Source organism: Ursus maritimus, unplaced genomic scaffold (genome assembly GCF_017311325.1).
Source record: "Ursus maritimus isolate PB19 unplaced genomic scaffold, ASM1731132v1 scaffold_18, whole genome shotgun sequence".
Taxonomy (NCBI): domain Eukaryota; kingdom Metazoa; phylum Chordata; class Mammalia; order Carnivora; family Ursidae; genus Ursus; species Ursus maritimus.
This window is the reverse complement of record NW_024424230.1, coordinates 51,432,692-51,455,027: the sequence shown is the minus strand read 5'-3', so window position 1 is coordinate 51,455,027 and position 22,336 is coordinate 51,432,692. Positions and strand designations below refer to the sequence as shown.

The window sequence follows — 22,336 nt, the reverse complement described above, 5'->3', positions numbered from 1 at the left end:
ATGGAGTACCATCACATTTTACAAAACAAAGTTGAAAAGGCGATTATTTCTGACATTCTCGGTGGAAAGCATGCCGCTCTTCTCAAGTAAGCAAAGGACCAGGAAAAGGTGCAGGCAGTGGTGTTTCCGAGAAAGAGGAGCAGAATGATGTCACATTAAGGGCAAGGGGAGGGTACCGTGCCAGTTTCAGGCCCCCACAAGGCCAAGCAGGAGTCAAGTTTCCTCTGCATGGGAACATGGCGTTCTACTGAGAGACTGTCCCAACCTCTCCCGGCCTAACACAACAGAGCAGACCCAGCAACAAAATCATGCAGGCCCATGAGAATGGCCTTGTCTGCAGAAACTCCCAGTGGCGAGTGAGCCAATGAGTTTCAGTTAATTATCTGGAGAATTCCAGATAACCGCTGGTCCTCCCTGGGCTGTTTTGATGTTTTATCAAGGAATGGCTTTGAAGTCAGAGCTTTACGTTGCCTATTTGGCTTAAGCACCGTATTCCACTTGCAACCAAAGGATGGAAAGACAAAAGACATGTTTTGAAGAGCCAGGAAGCCATGAGAATGTTAGATAATCTAAAAAGTGTTGTTCCCCTGAACTATTGTTCCGTTCACCATTTTGCTAGTAACTCCAGTCACTACCGGGTAGCGTGGCCTAGCTGAACCCCCCGAACAGGTCTGCGTGTCCAGAGAATGGTGAGAGTCAGGAAAAACAAGGGCAAGCAGCAGAATGACTGCTTGAGGCTTTCCCGGCAGCCTCCTTATCTCTCGGCCTCCTCGGAGCCCCTGGGGCTCACGGGAAGTACGCTGGGCAGCTGTGGGTATCCGAGGTCAGGCCCACTTCGCCAGCGGCTTGAGCATTTCTGGGGCAGCTTCTTGGCTGAGGGCTGCGGAAGCTTGGAGGCTTGGGAGCATGCCTCTGTTTGTCGTAACTGTGTTAAAACACGCGTGCTCAGGGGGCTGTGTGGAGCGCAGTCTCGGGTGGGGGTGTGCGTGGTGTGCTCAACGCATGCGTTCTTGGTGCACCTGGAATGTGAGATTTTTGACCCGCATGCTCAGTGGAATGCGTGTGAGACTCTCTCTTGGTTCGAAATCAAACCTCAGACAGTAGTCCTCAGGAATGCTTAGCTGATTACTGTACTTGCTGCTTTCCCCCTGTGGTATGCACTCAAGCGGCTTCCTGCAGCTCATTCTGGCAAGGAGTCTGTAAATCAGCAGAGGGGTTCCACGGCCAGAAATGAAACCTACCGTTTCGTGAAGAATGACTCTGTTTTGGATTTTTTGCAGAACTCTAAAAATAGCATTAATCGTTTTAGGTAGCTTGTCCTTTCAAGAAAAAACAATTCTCAAGGTTGTAAGAGAAAAATCAACAAATGCCCTGGGCTACTCCCCACCAAGGATTTTTGTCATGCGGTTTTCTTCTTTCTCTTTCTCTGAAGCAGGGGTGCCCCCTTCAGCATTTTGCAGCTTCACGTAAGCTTTTTAAATCAGCAGAAAGAAAAAGGCTATTTATATCGCATTAATGGTAAGGTTAAAAGTCAAATGTCTTTTCATGTTTTCAAGACTTAAAATTATGCTGGAACAGTAACACACATCAATGCTGTTATGATTTTGCAATGAAGAAAAATCTTTGACCAGGAAAAAACTTAACTTTGAAAGAAATAGTTGCAAAGTTTTATCGATAACACTGATGATTTCCCAACTCTAATTTTTGATTGATAATCCCACTGGGAGAAAATCAGGGTAAGAGAGAAACATCCAGAAGCAAACCGGGACAAAGGGGAAGTGGGAGGTGGTTGGTGCATGATAACGGGAGAAAAACTCTTTCATCCAAGGGGAGCAAAACCATTCTGTTCCAAGAATCCCGTGATAGTATCTTGTAACTACTCCTCTTAGAAGGGATTTTCCCTCTTGAAACTGAAGCAGGGAGAAGGCAGGGAGCCGGGCACAGCTTTCCGTGAGTAGCACCAGCACACCGGCCTCTTCACGGAGAAACGAGAACGCAGGTCACTAAGAGCTGAGTCGTGTCTGAGTTAGGCCTGTCCTGACATTCTGTAGGCAGCTCTTTCTTTCCAGGGAGGAATGGTCCAGCCCCAGCCAGCCCTCTTTACCCAACAGACATGCAGGGTGTGTTCAGACACGCGGCAAGGGGAGCTTTCAGGAGGAGGCGTCCAGCCTGGAGGGACAAGATGAGACAGCAGAGGCTGATGACAGGCCCCGGCGACTGATAACCAGGGTGTGTTCTGCCAGGAGAACTTGCCTCCAAAGTGATTTGTTTAGACCTCATAGGTAGGTGAGAATCCAAAATACCAAAATGGCATCAAATTCTTTTGAAAGCCTAGACAAGGGAATGAAGTTTGGCTTTTTTGGAAAAAAAAAAAAAATGGGAACAGATGAGCTGCTATGAAACAATGGAACAGACGAGATGGCTCTCCAAGCCCTGGCCCGCGACCATGTCCTGTGTGGGCTGCAGTTAGCGGTAGAGCTGAAACTTGGGCAAACAGTAAAATCGCCTGTGTCTCGGGGACCAGCTTCCATTTCATCCCCAAGAGCTCCCCTGGCCATGTGGAGCTTTTGTTTTCCTTTTTTCTTCTTGTCACTTCATTTTATTTAGATATGTTGTAAGGATCTTCCTTCTCCGTGGTAATGGCTCATGAGTCACAATCCCCTTCAGGGCGGGGGACTGAGGACTTTTGTCATATACAAGGTGGTGCTTTCTATGGCCTCACAGCCTCTGACCCAGAAAATGAAATGACTCCTCAGGCATAGGAAAAAAATAAGTAAAAGCTTTACTCAATCTTTGTTCCCATTTTCAGAATTCATAATACCCCCAGCTTAACGTCTATATTGTAAATCTACAAAAAATGGAGCTGTTGTTCCGATACGAAGCTATGATCTGCCATTACGTGCATGTTAAATACTGAAATACTCCATCACTTTGCTTAAGAAATACTGTTTGCCATAAGATGACATGCAGTGTATCTCAAAATACCCCTGCCAGTTTGTTTGGGCTGCGGCAACAAATGATGTAGACCGGGGTTTACACAACAGAAATTTATCTCCCACCGTTAAGGGGCTACAAGTCCAAGATCAAGTCACTGGCAGATTCGGTGTCTGGTGCGGTCCCTCTTCTGCTGAGTTCGCTGTGTCCTCACATGGTGGAGGTGCGAGGGAGCTCTCTGGGATCCCTTTTATAAGCGCCCTGAGCCCATTCATGAGGCCTCCACCTTCTTGTCTCATTCACCTCCCCAAAGCCCCACCCCCTAATACCATCACCTTGGGGGGTAAGGTTTTGACATGTGAATTTGGGGGGGACATAAATGTTCACAGCATAGCAACCCCAAATAAATTTAACATCTAAAAAATATTCCAAGTTTATGAATGTCACTTCCTCCCTAGCTGCATTTGTTCCTTTCACTGTGTCTTTCTATTTTTTGAGCAAAGCCCATACGCTCAGTCGTCAAGTTAGACTGTGGTAAATCCATTAACAGATAGCTGATGGACCTATTTCTCGTAATAAATTTAGAATGAGGTCTCAACATGTTTACCGTGGGAAATCAAAACCAAACATCTTTTCAGACCTTTAAGTCAGATAGCTGCAGAGATGGGAAAGGGCTGCCTGGGGGACGGAGTTCCTCCTGGTTCCACCAGAGTGAAAGGCAGTAAGCAGTGTGTCAGGAAGCTAAAACTGGAGTACTGTAGAAACTGAAATCAATACTCAAGAGAGTTGTTTTTGCAAAAAAACCCCAGACCTCCTGCTTACAAGGCTAACTTGGATCACCCTACTGAGCAAAGAAATGTTCTCTTCTCAAATGTATTTTGCAGAGACTTATCATATTTTGGGTGAAATTTTCCTGTTGCATAGCAATGTCTCTGGGCAGGATGAGCATTCAGCCGAGAATTTACCAAATAGCTTCCAAAACCTAGTCTCCTCCTGAGAAGGTAAAGATGACCCAGCGTGACCCAGAAACTGGAAGATGAGTCGAGCTGTGCCTAGTTTCCAGTCTTTCTCGGGGTTACCCTCACTTCAGACAGAGTGAACCTCGAATAACCACTGGCAGATGTTCAGAGCTCTCTCACATTCATCCTTTTTTTTTTCTTTTTCCTCTTCTTCTCTTCCCTCTCCCTCCTCCTCTACTCCAGCTACATTTCTTCTTCTGCCTTGTGATAGAAAGTGAACAGGGTGCCCCATCAGGCAATAGAAAGCCAACCACTAACTGGATGGATTTGGCCCACATGGTGTACGGAATACAGTAGGTGCTCAAAAGGCTCTTGTTCTCTTCTTGACTTTTCCTCATTCTCTGCAGTCTTCCCAAGCCCTCCTGCAGCACCCCCCCGCCCCCCCCCCCCTCGCCGGCTTCCCAGTGTCCAAAGATCTTGAAAACAAATAATCACTTCCCCTGGGATTGTATTGTAGCCTGGTGCTGAAAGTCTGCTTGATTTGGGGCAAAGCCATAGACAAACAACCAGCCTAAACCCTTGCTTTCCCACTCTGAGAGAACTTCGAGAGAAGCAGCTAGGAAAAGGGCTCCCCGATTACCTCCCCAGAAGCCATGACATCTCTGTGGTGAGGGGAGCAGCTCCGTGAGCAAACCGTGCCAGGGGCCAACTCCAAACAGGGGATGTTCTCGTCAGATGGGATTGTCCCCTTACCCGCTCCCCTAGTCCTGGGGCCTGGGAAGAAAGGAAAGGTTTTCAGGCGGGTTCGACAAAGTGTTAGACTAATTTCATCAATATTAATAATATTTTCTTATGAAGTAGTTTATAAATTCACAGTGTTTCTGAATGTGTCATTTGTCAACATTGGAAATTTTTGAATAAGGAGGAGTAAAGTGATTACAACCCCAGCTATCCCGAGAGCAGCCTTCTGTAAATCCTGGAACTTCTGTAGCCAAAAACTAATAAAGTCTCTGCTGAATAAGAAGCCTTGAGCACAGGGCAACAAATTAGCATGACCCAGAAGACCACTTGCCTGCAAAGCGCCATAACCTACCCTTCACCACCCTCTCTGGGGGTGGAAATAGATATTTTTAAATCAAGAACAAGCGGTAAAGGAAAAGCTCCTAATTTTAGACAATGGCTTCTTTTCTTTCTCTTCTTCTTGTTTTTTAAAAGTGTCAGTTTCAAGGTCTATGTGTTTGCTTTTTACACTTTCAGCGATCTCCCGGAAGTTGTCAATGTAAACTCAGCTCCTCCTTTAAAAGAATAACTACTCTATTAAGCTATGTCAGAAGGCAGCTTTTAAGGACAGTGGTCTAATAGCAGTCTTTGAAGCCAATTCAACAGTGATGGCAGAGCCACTGCCAGTACTTGGATCCTGAATTTAGAAAAGGGCTTTTACATTTTATTTTATTATTATTTTTTTAAGTGTAAAATTCAGTGTTTTTTTTAATAATATTTTTTATTATATTATGTTAGTCACCGTACAGTACATCCTTAGTTTTTGATGTAAAGTTCCATGACTCATTACTTGGCTTTTACATTTTAAATCTGCAATTATAGTTCTGAACTTACTGTTCATTTTGGAGCATACCATAACTCAGACAACTGCTAATATCACTTGACGCTGGGGTTTGGCGTTTGACCTTGGAAATCACACCCTCTTAAGTTATCCATCACACCCATTAAAATTAGCTGTAAAATCTACTTGAAGATGATCCCATGTACATTCGGTATTGAACTAAGATGTTTACGTATCTAAATACTGCCGCAGGTGCCTACACGGCAGCTCTGTGGAAGGCATGACCGCCTGAAGTGGAAAGAGCACCATGGGAGTTTGTTTGGTTTCGATGACAGAAAAGCCAAAGCATTTTTACAATAATATGTCAGTGAAATGCAAAATCAGATGCCAGTCCCAACCCCTTGTAGCTCTGCAATGTTTTGGAGTTACGTATGGATGCTCAGGTGTTTCCTAGTTTTAACCCACGTACGGTTAGGAGAACACGGAAGGCTACCGATCTGGCTGTGCGGAGCACAGTGTTGGTGGAATACATGCCCGTCGGGAAGTAGAGGCTAGTTTCATTTCCTTTCAAGCACTGATTTTATAGACGGCCTTCTCAAATATAAACTCCTAACACGAGTTTGGAACACACTCCATTCGAAGAAAGTATAGGAGAGTACAAGAGGCATTCCTAGTTTCAAACTTTGTAGCCATGATTTTTCACTGTGTTGTAATCAGAAGTGAGTGAGTGTCTGAGCCACACTTGCCTTGTCTGTAAAATGGGGTGAGAGCTACTTAGCACTCCTTTAAAGCACACACTTTAAAGACTTAAACAAAATGAGATAATGTTGAAGTATATAGTAAAGTGTTTGGTCTACAGACGCTCAGTATATTTTAGGTGTTTATTTATGTTGTTTTGTTTTTACTTTTATAACATTGGCTGTAACTCCTAGAAGTTGAGGGGCACCTGGCTGGCTCCGTTGGTGGAGCCTGGGATCCTGGGATCAAGTCCTGCATCGGGCTCCCTGCTCAAGGGGGAGTCTGCTTCTCCCCCTCCCTCTGCCCCTCCCCTTGCTTGTGCTCTCTCACTTTCTCTCTGTAAAATAAATAAATTTTTTTTTAAGATTTTGTTTATTTATTTGACAGAGGGAGGGAGAAGCAGGCTCCACGTTGAGCAGAGAGCCCTATGTGGGGCTCAATCCCAGGATCCTGAGACCATGACCCGAGCCAAAGGCAGACACTTAACCTTGACTGACCCACCCAGGCAACCCCAAAATAAATATTTTTTAAAAATTAAATTAAATTTAAATAAATAAATTTAAAAATCTTTAAAGCAAACAAAAACGTCCTAGAGGTTGAACTGCGGGGTCAAAGGGTAAATGCATTCACATTTGTACTAGACATTGCCATATACCCCTTCACAGGGGCTGTGCCTTCTCCACTCGACCAGCAATGTATAATAATATATAAATGCCTATCTCCTGGGTATGTTTTGTTTTTTTTTTTAAGATTTTATTTATTTATTTGACAGAGATAGAGACAGCCAGCGAGAGAGGGAACACAAGCCGGGGGAGTGGGAGAGGAAGAAGCAGGCTCCCAGTGGAAGAGCCTGATGTGGGGCTCGATCCCATAACGCCGGGGATCACGCCCTGAGCCGAAGGCAGACGCTTAACCGCTGCGCCACCCAGGCGCCCCCTGGGTATGCTTTTTAAGTACTGGACAAAGAGCTAGACTATTGATAAGAAATGAAGGCAAGTAAAAATACAAAGAGCTCACATTCGTTGAGCACTTTATAAACGTTCATAGTTAGAGCAAGCAAAAGAGAACACATACATTATCTCATTAAAACTTCACAGTAACTCAGTAGTTACTTTTATTATCATCTGGTTTTAGAAAGGAAGAAACCAAGGCATGGAGAAGTTAGTAACTCGAGGTCATAGAATTTTTCAAACCCAGGACTGAGTAACAATTGATCCCTTGAAGTCATCTGCCACACTACCCTCCTTTTCTATATGCCTGTGTCTCTGGATAGGTGCAAAGTGGTTTTATTTCAGCTTGTTGTAAACTGTCCAAGGGATACGGCACACAGTGGAATCTCCAAGTTTACGCATAGCACCAACTGCTTCCAGGCACAATCTCACAAGATTCAGTGAAGGAGCAGCTGGTTAGTTTCTGTAGATAATTACCGCGGAGCACAATCCAAAATGCGTGTCTGTCAGTGACGGCTCCAGTTTGCCTGGTCCGATTTAAGAAGCGGATCTAGATGTTGATGGGGACTGCTCCCCGGAGACCCAGAATAGAAAGAACAGCAAGGCCTGGACGGGAGGTTTGAGTTTCACCTCCAGACTTACCCGCTTGCCTTAGGCAAATCAGTTCTCATCCCGCAGGGGGGTAATCTGGTGATTTAGGACCTTCACAGGCCCAGGATTTGGCTTCTTTTAGAAAATCCACCCTGTAGGGGCGCCTGGCTGGCGCATGTCACTCTTGATCTCGGGGTTGCGAGTTCAGGTCCCACTTTGCGTATGGAGCCTCCTTTAAAAAATAAACAAACAAACAAACAAACAAGGGAGAGTAATGGGGCACCTGGGTGGTGCAGCTGGTTAAGCAGCCAACTCTTGGTTTGGGCTCGGGTCGTGATCTCTGGCTCATGAGATGGAGCCCCGAGTCAGGCTCCGTTCTCAGCGCAGTCTGCCTGAGGCGCGCTCTGCCCCTCCCCCGGCCCCCTACAATAAATAGATAAGAAAATCTACCCTGTACATTTCGAAAATTTTTCAACGACCCCCATTCCCATTAATGAGCTTCCTGTAAACATTCTGAAAGAGTTTTTATCTACGATTAAAATTACATATGTAAAACTCATTTCGCTTACGATTAACTCCGATTCCTTGGCAACCGTACATATTTCAGACTTTCTCACAAAATGAAAAATACCTAATCCACAAAGTATTTTCTAATGTAATGGAATTTTGTTAATAGTAAGTTTAACAATTAGTGATGCTAACATAATGGTAGTTTAGAACAGCATTTCATTAAATTTTTATTAATTTTGATTTTGCAGTTTGAATTTATGGTTTAGTGCCAATCACTCTTTTTTCAAGATTCAAATATTTTATATCCTCTTGAAATTCTCACAAGCTGGGGCCTGCCGCCTGCAGCACATAGGACCCAATAGTAACAGCTATCCTATGTCCTCATGGGATTGCTGTGGGGTTAAGTGTAGTGAGGGGCGAGAAGTACTTCTCATCTCTAGAGTGAAGTGGGAATATTTGCTATCATGAATTTGTTGCTACGTGTAGAAAAACCGGTCTACTATTGATACCATAGAGGACCAATATATAAAGTTGACCCTCAAACACGGTGGGGTTTTGGGGCACCGACTTCCCACTGTATTCTTACAATTAAGTAAGCTAGAGAAAAGAAAATGTTATTGAGAAAGTCATCAAGGGGGCACCTGGGGGGCTCAGTGGGTTAAGCGTCTGCCTTTGGCTCAGGTCATGATCCTAGGGTCCTGGGATCGAACCCTACAGTGGGCTCCCTGCTCAGTGGGAACTTGCTTCTCCCTCTCCCTCTGCTGCTTCTCCTCTTTGTGCTTGCACGCTCTCTGTCAAATAAATAAATAATCTAAATAATAATAATAATAAAGTCATCAAGAAGAGAAAATATATTTCCAGTACTGTACTACATTTTTCCAAAAAATTCACATGTGGGGCACCTAGGTGGCTCAGTTGGTTAAGCATGGAACTCTTAATCTCAGTTCGGGTCTTGATCTTGGGGTTGTGAGTTCAAGCCCTGTGTTGGGCTCCATGCTGGGCATGGAGTTTGCTTTGAAGAAAAAAAAAAATCCATCTGTAAGTGGGCCTGCACAGTTCAAACCCTTCTTGTCCGAAGGTCAACTATAATATACTGATATACATTATATATTAATCTATTGATATATATAATATATAATATATTACATTATCTTATTTTTATAAAACAGAATCTTTAGTAATATACATTAATAGCTATTAATACATGATATATAATAATTGTATGTAATTAATAATATCTATGTGTATGTAATATCTATATACGTACAGAGTAGTATTACATAGAAACATGTTGCCTTACTTTTACAGAACACCTCTGTCATCATAGCTTGCTGTGCTTCCTGAAGGGTATGTTTCAATACAGGGTAGTTGTTAGAGTTCAGTTCTAGAGTCTGACCGCCTGAGTGTAAGTCCTGGCTCTCCTATTTACTAGCTGTGTGATTGTGGGCAAGTTGACTAACTTCTCTAGGCTTCTCTTTCCTCACTTACAGTTGTAATGACAATAGTTAGTATACAGCAAGTTGCCTACACTCAATAAATGATGACCATTCTAGTAATAATAATAGGCAACCTATTAGGGAAAAGGAGGCTGAGAATGATTCCGGACGAAAGCGTTTGCTGCAAAGCAGAGGAAGCCATGGGGTTGCTCTGCTTTGAGTGGTAGTCAGGACTTGGCTCTCAGCTGGGAGAGGTCTTTTAAATTCACACATCAGTGTAGGAAGAAGGCAAGCATGGGTGCCGGTTTGGCTTCCCTCAACCCTGTGTCTTCAGTGGAGAACGTCGCACGAGGAACACAACTGAGTCTGACCAACCAACCTCTCTGTGCTCTGGGTTCTCTTCAGTTTGGGAGCTTTGTCAGTTTCCATTACTTGCTCCACCAAGGATTCATTTCAGACCCCAGTCAAGGGGCCCCCTGCTCTGTTTCTTGCCATGGCAAGTCCTAACTTTCCTGGTTACTTTGAAGTGCTTTTGAAGATTGTATCCTATTATTGCACATTAGAAAGAAATCTGGTTTTGATCATGGGAGTGGGCCATTTTGCATTGCTTGGCCCAGAAATCAAGGCTTTCGGCAGAAGACCTGGAGGAAGAGCGCCTTGGCTTTAAGAACAGGGCAGCATGGCTCACAGCCCAGAGCGGGCCTTCCACATGACTTTTATGCCAAGTTACTCTATTTCTTTCTCTATACCTACTTGTTTTCCAACAAATATTTATTAAGCATCTATTGCACACAAGACACTACTCGCCTAAGAGCTATAAGGGATACAAAAAAGAAAAATCATCATGTAATCTATCTCATTAGGCTAAGAAATTTAAAGGGCAACTCTACGAATAGCAGTAGTGCAATTACGTCAAATGGCATATTTCTCATCGTCATCAGACTGACGCTTCATCATCACATGCTTCCAAGATTTCAGAGGGACCCTTACCTGGGTCACTATGGTAGACACTATGCCAAGCTGACTCTGCAGCAACCTCACCTGTGAGCAGGTTTTAGGCAAAGGGGCTGTGCTTCCTACACAAAATTCTAGTCCTGTGATAGTCCATGACCACGGGCTGTCTCCCAAAACAGCACATTCATGCTTTTCCTGTGCTTTTGTACGGGCCCCTCTGGACACAGCTGAGAGCACCCAGGCCATGGACCACAGCCTCGGGACTTTTCTATTTGAAACCAATGGTAGTCGAAAGCTGTACTAGGGAAACAAAGGTACAGTATAGTATCAGTTTTTGCATTCTTACGGGGTTGTTACTGAATATGGAGATGAAATAGATCAAGTGAATGAGACATTATACAACCACTGCTGCCTGGCGAGTATCCTCTTTGGTACCGTAAACTGATGTGACAATTGCAGCATCTTAGCGAACTTTACACTACAATGAGACTTCCTTAGAGCCGTTCTCTTGATAACCCAGGAATTAAATACTGACAGTATCAAGTACTGATGGAAGAGAATGTTTTGCTGACGTTAAAAACAGCAAATACCCGATGCCTTAAGAGCTTGATATTACTCTTGAAATTTCCCACTACTAAAAATATAAGATTCACAGAATAGTCACTGTGATCTTTATAAAGCACATTAACACGATGACATTCAGAGCAGTGAAATGCACAGCAAGGTGACTGAGAGAGGAAAACAGAAGTATGAGATCACAAGATGGAAGAGGGGGAAAAAGCTGTCTAGCAGAAAAACAAACAAAATAGATAATGAAACGCCAGTTGATTTGTGAATTGAAAATATTTTAAAGTGCCAGCACAATGTAAGGATCAGATGGGTCAGTCTTTCTAGCCATTGCAACTGGTCTTTACCACAACTCTATTATAGTAACATATATATTTTTAAGATTTATTTATTTATTTATTTTAGAGTGAGAGTGGGGAGAGGGCAGAGGGGGAGGGAGAAAAGCAGACTCCCTGCATATCTCATGACCCTGAGATATGACCCAAGCTGAAATCAAGAGTCAGACGCTCACTGACTAAGTCACCCAGGTGCCCCATATTAATTTTTTTTTTTTTTAAAGAACTAGAAAAACAGGGGCGCCTGGGTGGCTCAGTCGTTAAGCGTCTGCCTTCGGCTCAGGGCGTGATCCCAGGGTCCTGGGATCGAGCCCCGCATCAGGCTCCCTGCTCTGCTGGGAGCCTGCTGCTTCCTCTCCCACTCCCCCTGCTTGTGTTCCCTCTCTCGCTGGCTGTCTCTCTCTGTCAAATAAATTAATAAAATCTTTAAAAAAAAAAAAAAGAACTAGAAAAACATTCTTAAAAGAGTAATCGAAATCATAGATACGAGACAGCGGCCCCAGAAGAAGTGTGGTTACCTCTACCCAAGAAAATAAACATATTTCTATAAGACAGACAAGAGGAAAGACTCTGGATGGAGAATTTTCTAGAATCTGTAGTGTGTCCGTTTTATATTACTGAAGTAGAGGCTTGAAATTAGGAAGAAGTGAAATTCCTTGATTAGCCTTTGCCTGTTTCTTGCTTTATAAATATCCATAAACATACACACACAAAATTATAAAACAATAATAATGACAGGGTATCCCAGCTGGCCATTAGGTAATCAGGTTCATTCTGAGGTTCATTTTGTGATAGCCCAGTTTTGTGGGTTTTTTTAAAGATTTTATTTATTTATCTGAGAGAGCGAGAGACAGAGATAGTGAGAGAGAGCATGAGTAGGGAGGAGAGGGAGAAGCAGACTCCCCCCTGAACAAGGATCCCAACACAGGGCTCAATCCCAGGACTCTGGGATCATGACCTGAGCGGAAGGCAGACACTTAACCGACTGAGCCACGCAGGTGCCCCAATATGGTTTTCTTCTTAGGGAAAGATCAGTCACCTTAGAAAGACAAATGAACCGGTTTCAGATATGCAACATATAACTGAAAAAAATATTGAGCCAGGCACTGTGGAGGTACTGAATTCAGAGATGGGGTTTTTTTGTTTTGTTTTGTTTGTTTTTTAAGATTTTATTTATTTATTTGACAGAGAGAGACAGCCAGCGAGAGGGGGAACACAAGCAGAGGGAGTGGGAGAGGAAGAAGCAGGCTCCTAGCAGAGAAGCCTGATGTGGGGCTCGATCCTAGAATGTCGGGATCACGCCCTGAGCCAAAGGCAGACACTTAACGACTGCGCCACCCAGGCGCCCCTCAGAGATGGTTAAGACATGGGGTCTGCTCTCTTGGGGACAGAAATCTATAATTACAGTGCAGTGATGAAAGATATGAGAGGCATCTTCTAAAAGTTAAGAGAGGGCAGAGACAGGGTAAATAATTCAGGAAAGTTTTACAGGAGGGATGATAACAGATATGAAATTTAAAAGATGAGTAGGAGTTTGCCAGGTAAAGAAGGAGGACAAAAAATTACAGGAAGAGGGAACACCATGTGTCAAGCTGCAAGCAGAAAAATAAGTAAGAGAAAGGAGAAAAGGTGTATAGGGAGAGAATAGTAAGAAACAGAAGAGAATGGATTAAGTTATAAAAATCCCAACACAGAGTTTGGACTTCATCCTTAGGAAGTGGGCAGCCACTGAAGATCTTTAAACTAGTGAATGCAACGATCAAGTTTGTCTCTTTAAAAGATAATTAAGAAGACAGTGTAGGGAATGAACTAATAAGTGTTTTGACTGGAGGCAGAGAATCCTGTGATTATTACAAAAGACCCGTCAAGGCCAAGGCAATTTGTGGGATGAAAGAGATTGGATTCATGAAACTGATGACTATTTAAACTTGGATATGAGGAAGAGGAATGTGGGGTTACAAATTGGATATTGCCAATTTCTTTATTTTTGAAAGTTAGAATTAAATGTAAGGAGGGTCTATTAAATAAGAAAGAGTTGAGTTGAACAGAAGAAATTTGTCAGCAAATAACCAATTGCAAGACAGAGATGGTGGCCATCTGTTGAAGGAAATCCCCATTAAGGTACAATGACCACAATAGCCAAACTGTGGAAGGATCCGAGATGCCCTTCAACAGATGAATGGATAAAGAAGTTGTGGTCCCTATATGCAATGGAGCCATCAGAAAGGATGAATACCCACCATTTGCATGACTGGATAGAACTAGAGCGCATTATGCTAAGTGAAATAGGTTAGCTGAGAAAGACAATTATCATATGGTTTCACTTATATGTGGAACACAGGAATAGCATGGAAGACATTAGAAGAAGGAAGGGGAAAATGAAGGGGGGAATCATGGGGGGAGATGAACCATGAGAGACTATGGACTCCGGGAAACAAACTGAGGGTTTCAGAGGGGAGGGGGGTGGGAGGATGGGTTAGCCCAGTGATAGGGATTAAGGAGGGCACGTATTGCATGGAGCACTGGGTATTATATGCAAACAATGAATCATGGGACAGTACATCAAAAACTAATGAGGTACTGTATGGTGACTAACAATAAAAAAATAAAATAAAATAATAAAAATAAATGAAAGGAAGGAAGGAAGGGAGGGAGGGAGGAAGGGAGAGAGGAAGGTACATCCCAGGAACCTTCTCGCATCCTCAGGAGGTTATCCTCAGCCAATCATCTACCCTCTGCACAGGAGAGGCCACACTCACTGCTCACATGTGAATGAATCAATTGGCTGCATCTGTGATGTAAGTCTGACAACTTCCAAGGAGATGGAGCCCCATTCATTGACAAAAATGGGACAGACAACCAAACTCTTGACTAGTTTGTATATGAAACTTTCTGTGATCAACAAGCTAGAATAGTTGGACTTTCTATGGTAGTAATTTCTGTGATTATTATACCCATTTCGTGACTTAATTCTAAACCCCACTCTAACTGAAGCCAGGAAGTGTCTCTTTTCTAATGTTATTCAAAATGCCTCATTTCAGAAAATAAAGTTAGAAAACTTGCTCTGCTTAAAAAAAAAATTAGGTGTAATTAAATTGAAATAGCAGGTGAGAAATTTACTCTCTGGTAAAGATCAGAATTATCTTATTCACCCCTGATAAATCCACCTGTGCAAGTACGTAACAGAGCCCCTTAGTATTTGAGATGAAAATCATCGTGTGAGAACATGGTAGCTTTCTAACTACCTCATTTCATGCAATTGACTATAACAGCATAATTTGAGTTAACAATCCATGGAATGTTTTGTATAAAAATCATAATGTATGACTTAGTAGTTCACAAAATAAGAGAATTCATGTAGAAATTCAAGCAATATTCTCAATATAATTTACATATGTCTAGATTTCATTCATATAATGCATTACACATAAGTAAGAAATTGAAAACTCGAAGAAGAGAAGCAAAAGCAAGATAATTGGACAATGATAGTCAAGTCAAGAAGCAAAGTCCAAAAATGTCTTTTAACCTTATGGAAAACAAAAAAGAAAAAGGAGATCAAAGTTTTCCTTTAGATGAAAGGATCTCATTTGGATAGCAATAAATACATAATATCTGTTTTGTTCTTTGGAGTAGATTATAAAGCTATAAAACACTATATTTTAGAAGAATGATTCATCTTTTTGAACTTCATTTTTCTTCATAATATATACAAGAAATACAAGCTTATGGTGGAAGGTCCAAATCTTACTTGGTTTAAAGAAAAGGGTCTCCACAATACTCATCCAGTCACAATGTCAAGGTTTTGTGTATCCCTGGAGATATTTTCTACACACGTATACAAATAGAATTATAATTACATAGTGTATACACAAAAGCATTTTTTTTCACTTGACATATCTTTAGCATCTGTCTATATTAGTATACATAGAGTTACTTCCTTCCCTTTTTTTTTAAAGTAAGTTCTATCCTCAACATGGGGCTTGAACTCATGACCCCGAGATCAAGAGTCACATGCTCTACCAACCAACCCCAAGTTATTTCCTTTTTAATATCTGCATAAAACTCTACTTTTATGGATGGCCATAGGTTATTTAACTTATCCCTTTATGGAAATTCAAGTAGTATTTAGTATTTTTAGAGCTAAAGATCTTAATCTAAATCAATGAATGGACTTTAGAGGGTCCCTTCAACCATCTGAAATTATCATCTCAATTTGTATATGTGTACATGGTGAATTATTTCTGGAGAACAGCATCTACAGCTTTCAGCAGATTATCTGAGAAGTCAAAGACCCAAAATGTAAAAGAGCTCTTCATTACAGAATTCGTAGAATTGCAACTTTGTTGAAGTTTTAGAAAACAGGATTGAATAGTTATGGAATAGTGTTTCTGAACTTTCTAAAAATCCAAACCACCTTTTGATATACTTTACATACATACATATACATAATCACCTTTAGCATAAATCGCCTCTTTCCACTCAGCAATTCTGATAAACGTCTCCAAAGGAAATATACAAAGAAACCCCCTTTCCTTATTCCCCTCTGTCCCCCTTCCCCAGTCACAGGAAGAGTCTTTGCACCTCCAGCCAAAAAGATGTGCCCAGGCTTTACTTCCAGTCACTGTAATATAAAAACCAATAAATATTTCATTTTACAAATTTAAAGTTCTGTTCTTGTAGGGTTTCACTTGTAGTGATATGGCAGGATACATACACCTGTAAGTATACATATATGTCCTTCAAAGCATCCAAAATCTAATGAGTTAATAAGGAGTTACTGGAAAGCAGGAAGTTAGAGGTAATTGAAACAGTAAAGGTGCTTCTGCACCGAGGGCATTTGCTGAATCAGGCTGACTGCAAGTTTAGGTTTTGATAATATCCTAGAGTGGGAAGAAGTGGGCAGATGTTAAAGCCCCAGTCTTCCCAAGGAGAAGTCTAATAAGAAAACTATCCCATAAAACTTGCACCCCAAAAGATTACACTCTATAGGTAAGCATGTACCAGAAGGTAAGTATATCCCTATGATCCATTTCCCCTCCCCCCGACTCCAAACAAAACAAAGCAAAATAAAACACACATACACCAAGAAAACTCCTACCTTGGCACTAAAGTAGGGGGGTAGCCATTTATGAGAAGCTGTAACCACACATGGACTTCTTTCACATCCTGGGCCCAAAGTTACATCAGCTGAGTGGTTCAAGCTATGAATATTTCCATGATAATCCTTTCCAGAAAAAGGAGTATTTTTCTAGGTCACAAATGACTTTGCAAAATAATTTTGTAAGGAATGTGATCTTATCACTGTCAAAAATAACCAAGCACACAAGGAAACAAGGCACCATGAAGGAGAAGAGAACAGTTGCACCAACGATTAAGATGTTAAATTATTAGAATTAAAATAAATAGGCTTCAGGTGCCTGGGTGGCTCAGTCTGTTAAGTGTCTGACTTCGGCTCAGCTCATGATCCCAGGGTCCTGAGATCGAGCCCTATGCCAGGATCCCTGCTCAGTGGGGAGTCTGCTTCTGCCTCTCCCTCTGCCCCTCCCTCTGCTCATGACTTCTCCCACAAATAAATAAAATCTTTAAAAAAAATAAACAAAATAAAATAAAATAAAATTGGCTTTTCCCTTCTAAGAAAGATTAATCTTAAAGTTTATGGGATTCAGATGTTATAAATATAGTTATAATATACATACACAGGCTATGTGTAAATCAAAGATAAGCTTTAGAAGACCTACAGGGAACAAGAAACTAAAAGTGATTAGGAGATTTGAAAAGTCGTTCCTTCTGGGGAAAGGAGAGGTGGTTTATAATGCGGAAAAGATGCAGACAGTGCTGGGATCTGGGTGCTTTCAGGGTGCTGATCACATTCCAAATCATGATCCTGGATGGTGGTTTGTAATTATTCTTTAAGAATATTAGGTAGAGAGGGGCGCCTGGGTGGCACAGCAGTTAAGCGTCTGCCTTCGGCTCAGGGCGTGATCCTGGCGTTATGGGATCGAGCCCCACATCAGGCTCCTCTGCTATGAACCTGCTTCTTCCTCTCCCACTCCCCCTGCTTGTGTTCCCTCTCTTGCTGGCTGTCTCTATCTCTGTCAAGTAAATAAATAAAATCTTTAAAAAAAAAAAAGAATATTAGGTAGAGAAAGAAAGAGCCCCTTGATAAAATAATAAAATAAATAATTATAAGGCAAACTATGCTCTTTTTAAGATTTTATTTTTATTTATTTATTTATTTGAGAGAGAGAGCACGCGGTGGGGGGGGTGTCAATGGTGGGGGGGGGGAAGGGGGAGCCGAGAAGGAGGGAAAGGAAGAGGGTAAGAATCCCAAGCAGCCTTCACACTGAGCACTGAGACCGAGGTGGGTCTTGGGCTCAATCCCACGACTCTGAGATCATGACCTGAGCTGAAACCAAGGGTCAGAAGCTCAACCGACTGAGTCACCCAAGCATCTCTAGGCTTTACAAGAACTACCTTCTGTCTCCCGACTCCCCCTGAAGAGTCTGTTAAGCCTGCCTGTTGGAGGATCAGCGGGATGATGTTTAGGGCTATAGAACGCAGAGGAATGACTCCAGAGATTAGGTAGGAGGAACCACGCACGATCAGACAGCCCCTTCTACCCCATGGATCTGTAATGGGGGAGGACAGAGAAAGACTAAAGAATATTCAGGCTGAGCGAATCTACTCCCTGCGTCTTTGTGCTTGGGACCCAGTCCTTGTCTGAAGTCCTGAAACTTCTCCAGTCTGTTTGTCTCAAGAGCATACAGAAGTTTAAGTATTAGTCATCACACACCAGAAATAATTGGTTAAAAAAAAAAGTTACTAATGCTAATAAAATATTAGGGCTATTTTTATAGACGATGTAATTCTCACAGAATTAAATGTTTAACAGCTTGAGATGGAATTCACATACCATAAAATTCATCCATTTAAAGTATGTAATTAGATGTTTTGTTTTTTTTTAGTATAGTCACAGAGTTGTGCAACCATCACGCATAATTTAAGTTTGGAACATTTTCATCACCCCAATTAATCACTCTCTACTCCCTACCCCCAAACCTGGGCAACCACTAATCTACTTTCTGTCCTTCAGAATTAAAATTGATGGTTTAACTGCCTTTAACCAAACCATTTTGTATCATGAGCCTTGAAGCTAATCCAATGCTAATCTCCTGAAAATAATTGCTAATTCAGCCTCTGACGGTTGCGCTCGGGGCGTTTGTGTGGTGCCACCCTGAGGGACATAACCCATGCCAAGCAGCTCCATGACAAATGCTTGACACACCGGTGGTCTGTCGCCACCACCATGACCCACTCAGGCCCAAACACAGACACAGCCTCTAACAAGGAGTGAGGATAGAAAATGCCACCCCAGCAGCATACAGATCTTGGCCACCCTGGCTAACAGGTGGAACATGTCCATCCCTAAGATAACCTCAGGAATAGCTGTGGAATCTGGCAGACATGCCATCAAGGCATAGAATGCGCTAGAGCTAGACTTCCATGAAGGAGGAAGTGAAGCCCGCTTGGGAGAAAAAATGAAGCACCATCTCGTGCGGGAAGGAGGCCAGTAATAACCGCCGCCAAGAAGCCTGGCTAGGTGGTGGGAGAGGCTCTGTGAGGGGGGCACTGGGCGGACCCAAGGGCTCCTTGCTTTGGTTCTTCCCTCTCGCACATTCTGTGCATGTGGTGCACTTTCCTCTACGAGCCTCTGTGAAAGACCATGATTTTGTCTTTGGGGATGGGAGGAGCGCCCAGTGACAGCTGCCTGGGGCTCTGCGGTCTATTTCTTGGAGTTGAGATGATTGTGCTCTTGAGGCCCTGCTGCAGTCCTTGGGGGCTGCTAGAACCAGATGTCAGAGTCCGGGTGCCTTATACAACAGACACTGGTTTCTCAGTGTTCTGGAGTCTAGAAAGTCCAAGATCAAAGTGCCAGGCAGGGTCAGCATCCGGTGAGGGCTCGCTTCTTGGGTTGCAGATAGTAGCCTTTTTGCTGTGTCCTCACATGGACTTTATATGTGGAGGGAGAGAGAGAGACTGGCATCTCTTCTTATAAGGGCACTAATCCCACCCTGAGGACCCCATCCTCACGACCTCCTCTAAACCTAATCGCCTTTCAAAGGCCTCACCTCCACACACTATCATTTTAGGGCTTAGAGCTTCAACATATGAATTTAGGGAGGCCACAGACATTCAGCCCATAACAGACACCCTTGGGTGCATATGGCCTAAATCAGGTGTAATATTATGACCAATCCCTCCCTCGGCTTAAACAGAATAAATAGAATAAACTTGAATTAAAAGAGCAGGACATTCTTCACCTGTTCGTTTCCCCTGTTCTTGTAATTAGTCTTTATCATGACTTCTGGGGACATCCTGAATCTTTAAAAATTCCAACTGTTTCTGCAGAGGTAAAATAAATAAGAAGGCCAACCTTCAAGTTTGTGGGATCCAGGTGGCGAGTGAGCTACAAAGTGCCCTACAGCTCAGAGAAGAGGACAAGGCAGAAATGAGCGGGCAGCTGTGCCAGACTGTCTCCCTTGAAATTCCAGGGGCTCCCTGAGCCCCTCTGGTTTCCTGCGATGCTTCCACTCGGCTGCCTGTGGCGGCGGAGGGAACACCCAGCAGCGCCCCTAAGGGAGCTGGAACAGGGGGTCTGCCATCAGGGGCAGCGATGCCCTCAGAGCCCCGCACGTGCTCGGGGGCACCGTCAAGTGCAAGGCGGCCTGTCATACGGGCAGCATGTCTGCCAGCGAGACCCCCGCTCACAAAGGGACCATCACACCCAGGCCACCAGAGCCCCCTAGCTGCGCAGAATAGGCCGACGCGGGGCTGACATGGGCCGGGCTCCCTTTATGTGTCATGAGAAAGGAGGAGCAGAGGTGACCGGGGAAAGCCTGGGGTCCCCTAAGTGCTGGCATTGTATTAATCTCATTTCAAGTGCTGTCACTCACCCAGAAGGGTCTTGAATGCGCCTCACTTCCACTTCTGAAGCACCGGGATGTGGCAGCCGCTGTCTGGGTGCTCTGGAGGCCAGCCCCAGGAGGCCGGAGGAAAAAAACCGGAGCCCCCCAGACCAGGCAGTGAGGGGGACATGGGAACAAGCAGCTCAGGACCAGCCACATCCTCCGGCTGCTGAGAAAGTTCCAGCAGCTGGGAAGCACAGAGAAACGCCCTCACCTTATAGGTGACTTTTCCTGGTCATAGAGCCTTGAAGAACCTCAGAGAGAGGCCTTGTTGGCAGAACTTAAAATGGGCAAGGATGAACTTGTGATTTGCAACCCTGATACTTGTGAAGCCTAAAATCAGGGCTGGAGGAGGTCACAATCAGCAACATGAACTACAACTAATGACAGTAAGGAACAACAGTACTAAGCAGTGACTTCGTTCTAGGCCCTGCCCTGGGACCTCCGCATACAGCATTTCACTACATTTGCCCCCGCCTCTATCAGAGAAGTACGGGAGCATGCCCGTTTAGAGACGCGGAGAGATTCGGCGCCCGGGATCGCCCAGGTAAGAGCAGGCAGAGCCAGGACTGAAATCAGGGTCTGTGTGATTCCAAGACTTGAAGCTGTGGCTGGACGGGATGACCTCACTCAGGCTTTCAGAAGCTAGTACTTTTCCAGTCAGCCAGTTCAGCACTGAGCAAGCAGTTGGTAGGAAACAGCCACCCCTTCTGCCGCCCCAGGCTGGGCCCGCGGTATGCGGCCGTGCGAGGCTCTGTCACCACGATCTAGCCTTATTCTCAGTCTTTCCCACAGGCACAGGTTGTGTGAAGGGGGTCAGGACCTGGACGGACGTGCAGACTGAACTCTGGGCTCCCTCTCGTCTGCCTTCCCCTGCAGAACCCATCTTGGGGTGGAGAACTTTGCCCACCCTTCCCAGGTTCCAAGCCAAGCATAAATCACCAAATAACTATTCTAAGTGTAGCTTCAACAGGGACACACCCACTTTCAAGGGCCCCCAGGTGCCTGTTAGTCCCGAAGAACCAGGCCCAGGTCACTGACTTTCAAGGTGAACCTTGGTGTGCACTGGAGTCGCCGGCAGTGTGACTCGAGGAGCCCCCCCGGGGGAGTTTCTCCATCAGTAGGTCTGGGGTGTGGCCGGAAAGTCAGAGCCACAATTTCCAGGTGCTGCTGACACTGTGGGTTGGGAGACCACCTTTGAGAACCACTATTTTGGGGGATGGAAGCTTTAGCTTTGTCAGTCGTTTCATCATGGGGCACTTACCGCTGCCTGTTTAAATGGGACAGCAGCTCTTCCCAAGGACTTCGCACTCCTCACCTGCACTGGTTTCCCGTGGCTGCTGTAACCAGTTACCACGAACTTGTGACTTAACACCAGTCATCCTACAGCTTTGCACTCGGAAGTCTAAAATGGGTGGGCAGGGCTGCACTCCACTGTGAGGCTCTAGGGGGCAATCCACATCCTTGCCTCTTCAGGCTTCTAGAGGCTGCTTGGCTGCTGTATTCCTGGCCCTGTGGCCAATGCATCTCCCCAGCCAGCGGGATGTAGCATTTTAAAACCTCACGTCCCCCATCTCCCTCTGTTTCCACCACCACATCTCCTTCTCGGACCCTGACCCTCCTGCCTCCCTCTCATAAGGACCGTTGTGATTACACTGGGGCCATGTAGACAATCCAGGAGCATCTTGCCATTTTAAGATCCTTAACTTGATCAATTGGCCAAGTCCCCACAGCTGTGTAAGGTAACACATTCACAGATTTCAAAGATTCAGAATTTAGAGACCATTCTTCTGCCTGTCGCCCCACCCACCCTACCACCTGTTTAAACAGCAGGT

General features: G+C 44.1%; 1 protein-coding gene across 1 annotated transcript in view; it reads left to right on the top strand.

Moving 5' to 3' along the window:
• The window catches only part of DLGAP1 (DLG associated protein 1), a 306,180-nt gene that overhangs the window by 197,795 nt on the left and 86,049 nt on the right, over window positions 1-22,336 (top strand). The gene's annotated exons all lie outside the window — the stretch shown is intronic.